This window comes from Palaemon carinicauda, chromosome 6 (genome assembly GCF_036898095.1).
Source record: "Palaemon carinicauda isolate YSFRI2023 chromosome 6, ASM3689809v2, whole genome shotgun sequence".
Lineage (NCBI taxonomy): Eukaryota > Metazoa > Arthropoda > Malacostraca > Decapoda > Palaemonidae > Palaemon > Palaemon carinicauda.
In genome coordinates this window covers 78,040,258-78,052,757 of record NC_090730.1, presented here as the reverse complement: position 1 = coordinate 78,052,757, position 12,500 = coordinate 78,040,258, and positions in this window count along the sequence as shown.

Sequence of the window (12,500 nt, the reverse complement as noted above, 5' to 3'; positions counted from 1 at the left end):
TTTAAGTACTTGGGGTCTGTTGTTGCAGCAAATGTGGAGTGGAAGCAAAATTACGTCAGAGAGGGAATGAAGGTCGCAAAGTGTTGGGGGCAGTTAAGGGAGTAGTAAAAAATAGAGGGTTGGGCATGAATGTGAAGAGAGTTCTATATGAGAAAGTGATTGTACCAACTGTGATGTATGGATCGGAGTTGTGGGAATGAAAGTGATGGAGAGACAGAAATTGAATGTGTTTGAGATGAAGTGTCTAAGGAGTATGGCTAGTGTATCTTGAGTAGATAGGGTTAGGAACGAAGTGGTGAGGGTGAGAACGGGTGTAAGAAATGACTTAGCAGCTTGAGTGGATATGAATGTGTTGAGGTGGTTTGACCATTTTGAGAGAATGGAAAATGGCTGCCTACTAAAGAAGGTGATGAATGCAAGAGTTGATGGGAGAAGTACGAGAGGAAGGCCAAGGTTTTGGTGGATGGATGGAGTGAAGGAAGCTCTGGGTGATAGGAGGATAGATGTGAGCGAGGCAAGAGAGCGTGCTAGAAATAGGAATGAATGGCCAGCGATTGTGACGCAGTTCCGGTAGGCCCTGCTGCTTCCTCCAATGCCTTAGATGACCGCGGAGGTAGAAGCAGTAGGGGATTCAGCATTATGAAGCTTCATCTGTGGTGGTTAATGTGGGAGGGTGGGCTGTGACACCCTAGCAGTACCAGCTGAACTCGGTTGAGTCCCTTGTTAAGCTGGGAGGAATGTAGAGAGTAGAGGTCCCCTTTTTGTTTTTGTTTCTTTGTTGATGTCGGCTACACCCCAAAATTGGGGGAAGTGACTTGGTATATGTATGTATGTATATATATATATATATATATATATATATATATAGATAGATAGATAGATAGATAGATAGATAGATAGATAGATAGATATATATATATATATATATATATATATATATATATATATATATATATATATATATATATATATATATATATATATATATATATATATTTGAACGGAATTATTCTTTTGTGTGAGTACACTCGTGTCCTTGCTTGAATGTTTTTATTCAGACAAAGTATTTTTCATTAATTGTAGCAATAATACAATTATCAACCCAATGGCATTCAGGAAGTTCTGACATCAGAAATATATTATATTCCGATGGAAAAATTGGGTTTTTATTTTTTTTTTTTTTGCAAGATACAGGGAAAGTAAATCACCAAGAAATCCTCTTTGATTATTTATCTTTTTAAGGAGGAATGAAATATACTCCGAAGACAATATTCTTTGGTATATTACTAGTTATTTACCATATTCCCTAGAATCATAGATAGTGATGAGCACGTGTGGTATATATATTCCCGTGTGGCTGAACGGCAACAACTCTGAAAACTAGAGTCCCTTTTAAATTTCAAAAAATCAATTGGTTTTTCCTCAGAAGAATTACTGACAGCTCATAAAATACTTTTATTTATGTATTGAGAGAAAGTCAAATATGCCAATATTATATTTACGAGGTTAATTATATCTGTCCCACCCATAATAATAATAATAATAATAATAATAATAATAATAATAATAATAATAATAATAATAATAATAACAATAATAATAATAATATCAAGAGCAATCAGATATTTTTGTTCTCCACCAAAGGTTAATGAAGTTGTCCATGGCCGAAGATCCGTGGTGGAAATTTTGTTGAAATCCGTCAATTTATTTTGGCGTTATCTTTAAAATGGCGAACGATGCAGATCTGGATCTGGATTCCGAATCTAGTTCCAGATCGAGATCATCTCTCAAATTTAACGGGGTCTTCCATGACCTAAGTTTAGTTAAATTCCGTCGAGTAATTTTGCCGTTATGTTTAAAACAGTGAAAATACAGATCTAGATCTAGAATCTTGATTTGGATCATCTTAAAAATTTAATGGGACCGTCCATGACCTAAGAGCTACAGTTGATGAAAATTTCATCAAAATCCGTCAATTGGTTTGGATGTTATCTTCAAAATGGCGAAAAATGCAATTCTGGATCTATAATGCAGATCTGGATCCGGATCATCTCCATAGCTTAATACGGTCGTCCAAGACCTCCAAGATCTATCTCTGGTGAAAATGTTGTTAAAATGCGTCAAGTAGTTTTGACATAATACTTCACAGACACACAGACAAATAAAAACATTAATAAATAAACTATAATCGGTATCCAAATCTGGATCATCTCCAAAATTTATTGAGGTCGTTGAAGATCTAATTTCTATATGAGGTGAAAATTCTATCAAAATCCCTCCAGTACTTATGACTTTATCTTTGAAATTTCGAAAAATACAAATCTGGATCTATAATCCTGATCAGGATCCGGATAAGCTCTATAATTTGATGGGGTCGTCCATGAACTAACATCTACCTGTAGTGAAAATTCTGTCAAAAAGTGTTGAGTAGTTTTGACGTCATCATATCCGGAGACACACGAAAAAATCATATTCGGACCTAGAATCTTGATCCAGATCCGGATCAGCTTCAAAATTAGTTTTGATATAATCCAGTTCACAGACAGACAAGTTAATAAACAAACTATATCGCAATACCTCATTGGCAGATCTAATAAAAATACTTTCACATTCAAAATCACTAAAATAGCTCAGAAAATGTATATATTCTTTGCATTTTCATAATCCTCATTCCATTATTGACTGGGTAACATTGAAATGATAGGGGAGACGTGCAAATAGTGATAGCAGTAAACTTGGCATAACAATTCCTGGTGACCTACAGTCTCATCATCAACTTGTGGCCTCTTAAGATTTTACCATTTTCCAATATGGCCAGCCGGTTTTGAAAATGGCTGCTTATGGAAATCAGAATATGGACATATAATTGGTTAATCACGTTTTAATTCCTCAGTTACTCCCATTATATATAAAGATATTGAAAGCAAGCCTTTCTTCACTTAGATACATAATTTTCTGCCTACAAATATCCAAGATTGCAGTCACTATTTAAAAAACGTCAGCCAAAAAGCCAAGAATTGGTACTTAATTTCATATACAAGGTAAATGATCAGGTAGTGCTCATACATAGATTCAGTATAACTCCAGATTGATCAGTTTATCTTTGTAAGTCAGAAACCAATTAAGCCTCATTTCATTCCTTTTCCTTCTTATAAAAAAAGTATAACTTGCTCAATTCAAATGTTATTGTAAGACCAGGACACACTGGTGAGACTCGGTATGTGGTTCAGTTCTAGCTAATGGCAGACGTTTTTCATTAGTTTCCCAAAGGCTTTCTATCTATACCCAGTTCAAAGTTAAACAGCTACACAGGAATTGACATGATATGCCAGCGTGGGAAAGAGGAGCAAAGGAAGAGCTGGTTTTAGTCTTTCTAAAGATGTAAAGATTACACAGGAATTATGACATATCTGAGCCTAATTGTATTCTATAGCAGATACTGCATATATGCTGTATAGTTGGTAAAAGGGTAAACCACTGGCCAATAGAACAAGAGCAATGGCAGCACAATCTTGTTAGTCGACTTCTTTCCAAAAGGTCGATAGTACAACTAACTGAAGGTTTTGTTGCCTGTGTCAAGAGGACGCATATGAATAATTAGCGGATGCATCTGGTGATGGTTATGTTACCCTTACTACAAACATTTCTAAATTTTCTAAGTTAAATACATTGCCTATATCTTTTCATTCCAAAGGCTTCATGGAGGTGATGGAAACCTGGAGCTGTTTGTGAATAATAAAGCTACATTCTTGCACACCTTAAGTTCTTTTCTTCCATATTGCATCTGGTAACACTGACAACACCTAATGCAGATGTAAGGATAACCTTTGTTTCTGAAACTCGTTTTCTATTCAAAAAGTTGCATATATTTACTTACCTTGATGAGATAATCTTTTAATACTGTAAATTTATCCCCTCAGTCAATTAAGCTTTTTATACTCTATTGCTTTTATACGTCTGGTCTTCCTTCCAGTTCTAGTTTAGCCTAAAGTAACCATATAAACAAGAGTGACCAGTGGCCGGCATGATGCATTAATATGTTCACATTCTTTCTTTCTGTTTTACAAATAATTAGTGACGTGATAGTACACAAAGCCGTCCTGTTGTGTCTATGAGTCAGCCAATAGACCTGAGAAAGCATCTATAATCTTTATGCATGTATCTCTCTCTATTAAAGCCTAGTTTCCGTTTTGTTACGAATACTTTCCCAGCGTCTCCTGAATTAAAACTTGTAGCAAATGTTTATATGTTAAACAGGCTGGCATAAGTCTTTTTTATAGTTTATATATGTTTTTATGTTGTTTCTGTTCCTAAAATATTTTATTTTAATTATTCATTACTTACACAGTTTATTTCCTTATCTCCTTACCTCACTGTGTTATTGTTTTTCCCTGTTGCAGATGTTGGGCGTATATAATCCTGGTTTCCAACTAGGCTTATAGCTTAGCAAATAATAATAATAATAATAATAATAATAATAATAATAATAATAATAATAATAATAATAACAACAACACAAAATTAACCTAATATACCCATATTTGATTGCAATTATTTTCATACTACATTATATCCTAATCTATATCACATGTTCATTAGTATATCTTAACTATACTATTATATCAAATTAGATCAACACATTATATTCCAATACAATCCGCAAGTTCCAAATTATTTCTTACTTTCAGTACACATATTACATCGCTAATGTAGGCTATCATAGTATATACTATATCATATCCCCACAATTTTATCACATTTTTTATTATATATCACATTTTCAATAAATTATACCAATAATGTTCACTACTATTTATCTTACTTTCAATACCCACATCGTCCCTCAAATATAACAATAATAATCATCTTCAATGCGATATCAATTTTCACTATTAACTTTATTCATTTTAATATTTCAACTATTATAATACTATATGTATCATATACTGATATCGTCTTTAAATAATATGGAATTGGATTGAAGATAATTAGAAATAGGGAAATGTAAATATAATAGATATGAAGATTAATAGATAATGATATATTATCACCTTTCTACCTTATCCTATATCTCTCTCTCTCTCTCTCTCTCTCTCTCTCTCTCTCTCTCTCTCTCTCTCTCTCTCTCTCTCTCTCTCTATATATATATATATATATATGTTTGTGTGTGTCTGCGTGTGCGTATATATATATATATATATATATATATATATATATATATATATATATATATATATATATATATAAAATTCTTGACCTTTTGGACTAATTTTCAACGTTTAACTCACCCGTGACCTTGACCTTTGACCTTTCAATATAAGATTAAGTCCTGACTAGTTTCGTGATACTTTTTCAGAGGACTGATTTATTGAGAGAGGTTTCTTTACATTTCATAGGGAAAGTAAACATACGAACATACATATAGAGGCTTATAGAACAATGACACTCCCATACCAGCTACCTAGTCAGTTATCAGGTGTTTACTGGGCGGATATCCAACCTCATTATACACAGGCAGGCATTCATACACACACATACATAATATATGCATAGACATATACATACGTGTACACATACTGGTATACATATACAGACACATACATAGATTTAAATATACATGTTTTTACACATGATTAACATGTATATATATATATATATATATATATATATATATATATATATATATATATATATATATATATATATATATGTGTGTGTGTGTGTGTGTGTATATACATATATATATATATATATATATATATATATATATATATATATATATATATATATATGACCAATTAATAGTGTGATTTTTATCTCTAACGTGGGCAGAAAGTGCATTATTATCTTCAGCGTATCTGACACTTTTCTTAGGTTGTCCAATTCTCTTTTCTAGGGCTTTACCAGTTTGACCAATATAGAATTTTTCACAAGAATTGCATGGAATACGATATACACATCCCTTCGTAATGTCAGGAGAAATCTTTATTAAGGCTGTTTTTTATTGTATTGTTACTCTTAAATGCTACATTTGCATTGAAATTTTTCAACAGTTGGGGAATTTCTTTAAAAGAATTATAATAAGGCAGTACAAGTAAATTTTGTGTATTGTAGTTTTTTCTGTTATCATTACTGAAAAAGGTATTTTTTGCTGCTCTTAGTGCATCATTTAACACAATTTCAGGGTACACATACGACATTTGAAAGGTATGCATAAGTTTTTTACTCTTTTACTTATAATACACGATCTATGCAAATAAGTTATCTCTCTCTCTCTCTCTCTCTCTCTCTCTCTCTCTCTCTCTCTCTCTCTCTCTCTCTCTCTCTCTATGTGGTGATAAACTAAACCTATGAGTTTACGTTATCATATTATCTGTGATGATGTGTCAGTAAACAAGTAATTTGATAAAAGTTTAACTAATAAAGCCACGATGGGGTGGGTTGAGTGATGTACAGTATGTGAGAGAGCCAACGGAGAGGAGGAAGTAATGTAATAGGGAACTCTACAGGACACTTATCATCCCAGCACACTAACAGTTTACGGTAGTATAGCTTTTACATTATTCTCCTGGACAATTGCTATGCCTTTCCTGGTGTCATATTATATTCTAAATAAATGCATCTATTGCAGCTATTTTGTCCATAATAACCTACTATACACTATATACTTGCTTTTTAACTATGAAGTAACAACTGTAACCCGAGCTTATTCAGCGGGAACATAGAACACCTGTGTTCCAAACCCTAATAACAATTAAAACAATATGGCCTTTTGTATATGCCATAAAAGACATCCTAATCTGCCCAGCTTTCACGCGATTGCCATGATGCTCAACTAAGCTACTATGGGTTTCACAGACAGTGCAAGTGCGATTTTTTGCAATTATTCTGTAACGAACACTCGTATCAGTACGAGATTTTACTATAGTGTATTACACCCAGTAAGGAAATTTATAGGAGTATCGTGAATCATTTATTGTAAATAATAAAGACTTTTGTACCTATACCAAGAGGCAAAACTCATTAGCCAAGCAAGAAAACGAACACGAGGTTGGAAGAGCTCCGCCTGCCTACAACCCCCTTCACCTCCAACCCCCATTTTCTTCCTCCCCTCTCCTTTCTTCCCTCACCTGCCCTACGTCTTTCCTTCTCTCTTTCCCTCTCTCTGAATGTTGCTTTGATTTAAACATATTTTTTTACGATTTTTTTTTCGATCAATCTAATAATTATTTACATAACCAATACCATAGAGAGAGAGAGAGAGAGAGAGAGAGAGAGAGAGAGAGAGAGAGAGAGAGAGAGAGAGAGAGAGAGATGAGCAAACCAGTGAATAAAGCAGTCAGTCATCTGATAGGTAACAACCGATTGAATTGTTCCATATCTACAAAAATGAATATTATAATTAGATAAGATAGATAGATAGATAGATAGAGTGCTTGATATAAAAAAAATCATACAAAATAAGTTGCAACTTAAGCAACCTTCTCAGAAAGAGAGCATGAAGGGAAGGGAAAGAACGGAGAGGGATGGATGGCGTGGAGGTGGAGAGAGATAGCTTGAAGCAGGGGGAGAGCAGGTGAGGGATGAAAGGAGAGGGAGGAAGGGGGTGGAGGTAGAGGTTCTGTATATTATTGTTCGGTTTTGTGACTGGATGATTGAGATTTTGCCCTTTGGCATAGGGGCAAGTGTCTTTATAATTAATAATTAACGATTCATTATACCCCTATAAATTTCCTCACTGGGTGTAATACCCTATAGCAACATCTCGTATTGATAGAGTTTTGCTTTCATTATTTTAATATATACTGGGAGTAACTGAGGGATTTGAACGTGACTATTATTATTAGTATTATTATTATTATTATTTTGTTGTTATTATTTTAATTATTATTAATATTATTACATAGTAGGAGACTATGAGCCCTAGGGCTCTAACAGGGAAATTCACTCAGTGAGGAAAGGAAATAATGGAACTACAAGAGAAGTAATCAACAATTAAAATGAATGAATGATTCAAAGTTCTCTGGCATCCTGACATCGAAGGTCATTGATGCAGATATTGTTTATTATAAATAAAGATGAAAAGAATATGCAATAAAGACCAGAATTATTATAGAAGTTAAATAGCATTAAGAAGACCTTTCTCTGATATAAATTTAGAAATGCCACTAACATTGTACAACACATCATGTCCAAGCATCTCGGCAAGGATGAACCTGCCGTCTTCACCCCAAGCCTCAAACAGATATCTATTTCTTTCTGTGCTATAATTGGGACATTCAGTCAACAAATGCCTCACTATCAAGGGTATCAAACACTTGTCACAATATGGTTGGTGTTGACCAGCCAGCAGAAACTCATGTGTAATCCGAGTGTGACTAATGCAGAGACGACAAAGAGTAGTCTCCAATTTTCGGGGCATCCCATTATACCTCCAAGGGGATATAGCAATCACAATTACTCTTATCTTATTTGTGGTTAAACAATTTCAACGCTGTTGCCAATTGTTATAAATAGAATTCTTAATTGGTGGTTAAAAAATCATTACCTTCTTAGCTGCAACTCGGCTGTAACACTCTTTGCCAGTGACTCTGCCTCTTCATTTGCAGACACACCTACGTGTTCCAGAACACAGAAAAATCGAATTGTTATACCTTTTAGGACAATTATTAAAAGCCACTCTAAGATACCACTCTAAAATCTTTAAAACTAAAGGGTTACTAGAATTAAAATCTACTAAAACTTGAAGGACACTTCTTGAATCACAATAAATGGTAAAATTGCCCTCCTCTTTTAACGCTATTTTCTCAATAGCGGTTAGTATGACATATGATTCAGCACTAAATATGGAAGATATTGGAGGAAGTGCACCTTTACAGTTAAAAGAACTACTATATACTCCAAATCCTACGCCAGCATCATATTTGGAGTCATCGGTATATATAAAATTTGATTCCCTATATTCTTCAATATGTTCCATAAAAAGAGACCCAGCTTTTAATTCAGTCATGTTTTTTTAACACCAATAAAATATTTACAAAAAGATATCTCTGGTAATTTCCTCGGAGGGGGTGATGATATTTTATATGGAAGCACCTTACCTCTAATTATATCAAGACTGTTTAGTTATTGTTTTACCCGAAAGCCATAAGGTTGAGAGGATTTTGGGCGCAAGTCAAAGTATGTTGAGTGCCTTACAAGGCTTGCAGTCTTATAGGCTAAAGAGTTTGGGAGTCTTTGTAACCTAAACCAATACCGAATAATGGAAGATATTCCGTAATGGTCTAGAGGTAACTCTCCAGCATCAACAAAGAGACTTGGGATAGGGGAGGTGAGGTTTTAAACGCTCCTGTGGACGATCTAATACCAGCATGATATATTGAATATATCTTTAATAAGTCTGGGGTGGCTGGGAAGTACATTCCACACCAAAAACTAATTTTGGAATACATGAAGTCCTTGTATAGATTTAAAATAGTTTTACGGTCTGTCCCCCATGATGTATGGAACAATAGTTTTAAAAGATTCAGAGCATCAAGACATTTAGCTTTCAAAGCCTTTAAGTGAGGAGCCCATGTAAGCGTAAAATAAAAAATCAATCCTAAAAATTTAGCTTCACCTACACATGGGATCCGTTGACATTTCATGTATATATCCGGATCTGGATGTAATCCCCGGATATGACAGCAATGGACAATAGTAGTTTTGCTTGTTGAAAACTTGAACCCATTCATATCACCCCACTGTATAATTTTTTCAATTGAGAATTGTATTTTTCTCTCAACCATTACCATTCTAGCACCAACAAATGATATGGAGAGATCATCCACAAATACTGTTGAGGGGAATGACTGAGGATATCTCATTAATTGCAAGTGCAAACAGGCTTACACTCAACACACTACCCCAGGGAACTCCTTCTACTTGACATTTTATTTCTGATAGAGTTTCCACCACTCTCACCTGAAAATCTCTATGTGAGAGAAATGATTAGATAAACAATAGTAGCTCTCCTCTTAATCCCATTTCATGAATGGTTTTAGGTATACCATATCTCAATGCATTATCATATGCCTTTTCATGGTGCTTTATGGAAGCAAAGGCTTCACAAATATAGGACTCAAGTCTTATCATCACATCAGTTGTTGAGTGCATTTTCCTGAATCCACACTGGATAGGTAATAAAATACCTTTCTTTTCCAGGTACTACATCAGTCTTGCATTGACCATCTTCTCCAAGATCTTACAAAAGTAAGATGTCGATGCAATTGGTCTATAGTTTGCTGCTAAAAACTCATCCTTACCCAGTTTTAAAAAGGCTAAAATAATGGCTAGTTCTCAAATACTTGGATAACTATGATCCTGCCATATTCTGTTTATAACACTTAAAATAAATAGTTTTCTATCAACTGGTACATGTTTAATCATAACATATGGAATTCCATTGGGTCTCATTACAAGTGGTAAGGGCATAATCAAAGTCTCTTTCAGTAAAAGGAAAATTGTATGACTCCTCCCTTTCTGTTAAGAAATTTAAAACTTTCTTTTCTTCAATCCTCCTATGCTGGTTACCAGGGGTTGCTACCCACTTGCATGATACATTTGAGAAATGATCAGCCGGGGCATTGCTAATCTCAGCTGCTCCAGTCACATAATGACCATTCACTTTCAACACTGAAGGTGGGTTGGGGTGAATTTGCCAGCTATCTTTTTTATTTTCCTCCAAACAGAAGATGGTGTTGTTCTACTGTTGATGGAGGAAATGAAAGACACCCATGACTGGCGTCTAGCTTCTTTCAAGGCACGATGGAACTGTGCTCTATATTTCTTGTATATAATTAAATTCTCATCAGTGCACCATTTGCACAATCGTGTTAGAGATCTTCTTGTGGCTCTGTGCAGGGCAGTTAGTTCTGAAGACCACGAGGGGACTGGTCGTTGTTTGAAAAATCCTGTTGTTTTGGGAATTGAATTGACTCCTGCTGTATGGAGAGTTCCATTCAGTAAGTCTATGGCATCATCAATAATTTGAAACTGTACTGCATCCCCCTCAATTTCACTTAGATCATGAAATTTATCCCAGTCCGCCTTGTCAAGATTCCAGCGTGGCGATCTCTGTAAAGGTGGACCATTGTTGGTGTTTATAATGGTTGGTGCGTGATCACTCATATGCCAATCATCTATTGTCCTCCAATTGAAATCAAGAAGGCAATTATAGCTTACGATTGATAGGTCAATACATGACGAGGTGTCCAGACATGAAAGTGTGTGGGCTCTCCTATATTTAGGATTCCCACACCTTCATTTTCCAGACTTGATGAAATCATATTTCCCCTCGTGTTTGCTAAAACATCACCCCACAAAGGATGTCTACCATTCAAATCTCCAAGTAAAAGAAATGGTTGAGGGAGTTGTTGAATCACCTCTACTAAGTTATCATACAAAATGTTACCAAATTGTATATTTTCTCCGTATATCATTCTGTACAACCACTACCTGGAGCGGTGTACAAATAGACACAGATATTTGGGGAACATCTCGAGGAACGTATATGAGACTCGCGCCATGGCTCCCCACTTGGTGATCATATGGTGACCTATAGCTAATATATTCGCGAGGACAAGGTGTATTATAATAAAGTTTGCTCTTCTGTAGACATATAATTATGGAGGAATACTCGAGAATAAGGAGCTTAGGTTCTTCATATCTGGCCCTTAAACCCTGACAATTCCATGGCAAAATGGAGGATAAAACTATGGTTTATATTTTGGTAGACCCATTGGATGCAGTATTCCCATTAGCAGTTTTTAATCTAACACTATTTACAGGTGGTTTTATTAAAGAGGGTCTTAAAAGATTGGGTTTTGTATTCATAATTTTCATTTTGTCTTTTTCCTCTAATTGTTGAGGGGGGTGGTGGACCTCAACTTGAATTTCTGATTTATTCAATCTACTTCCAGTTGATCAGAAACATCAACAGACAAAGCATCATATTTATTTGACGTCATAATTTTGATATTTCTTATGGAAGGTGGCGACAGAGATAGAGGTCTCTCTTTTTTACCGATTAATAGGTGGTGAGCTACCAGGTTTTTGCACCTTCTCCAATACAGGCGCACCTGGTGACTTGGTGTCAGGTGGAATCTCCATCTAATCAGGCAAGGACATGGCCTGAGAAAGGTTAGTACTATTGTTGGTAATAGGGGACGAAAGCTGTACAGAAATGGATAATGGCCCAGTTTTAATATACCATGGCAGAGCCTCAGAAGGCAATATGTTTACCTTGTCATGCAGTACTTTATTATTAGAAGTTGTATTTCCTTTCTTAGAATTACTGGCCGTTCTAGGTGAGTTTGATGTCTCCTGTAGTAAATTTCCCTTTGATTTTAAGGTCTTTGCTTAGCTAGTTGATTTATTCAACAGTCTTATTTCATGTCCCGCACTTATATGCTCTAAACTTGATACAGTTCCCCTCTCCTATCAGCTGACTTATGATTCAA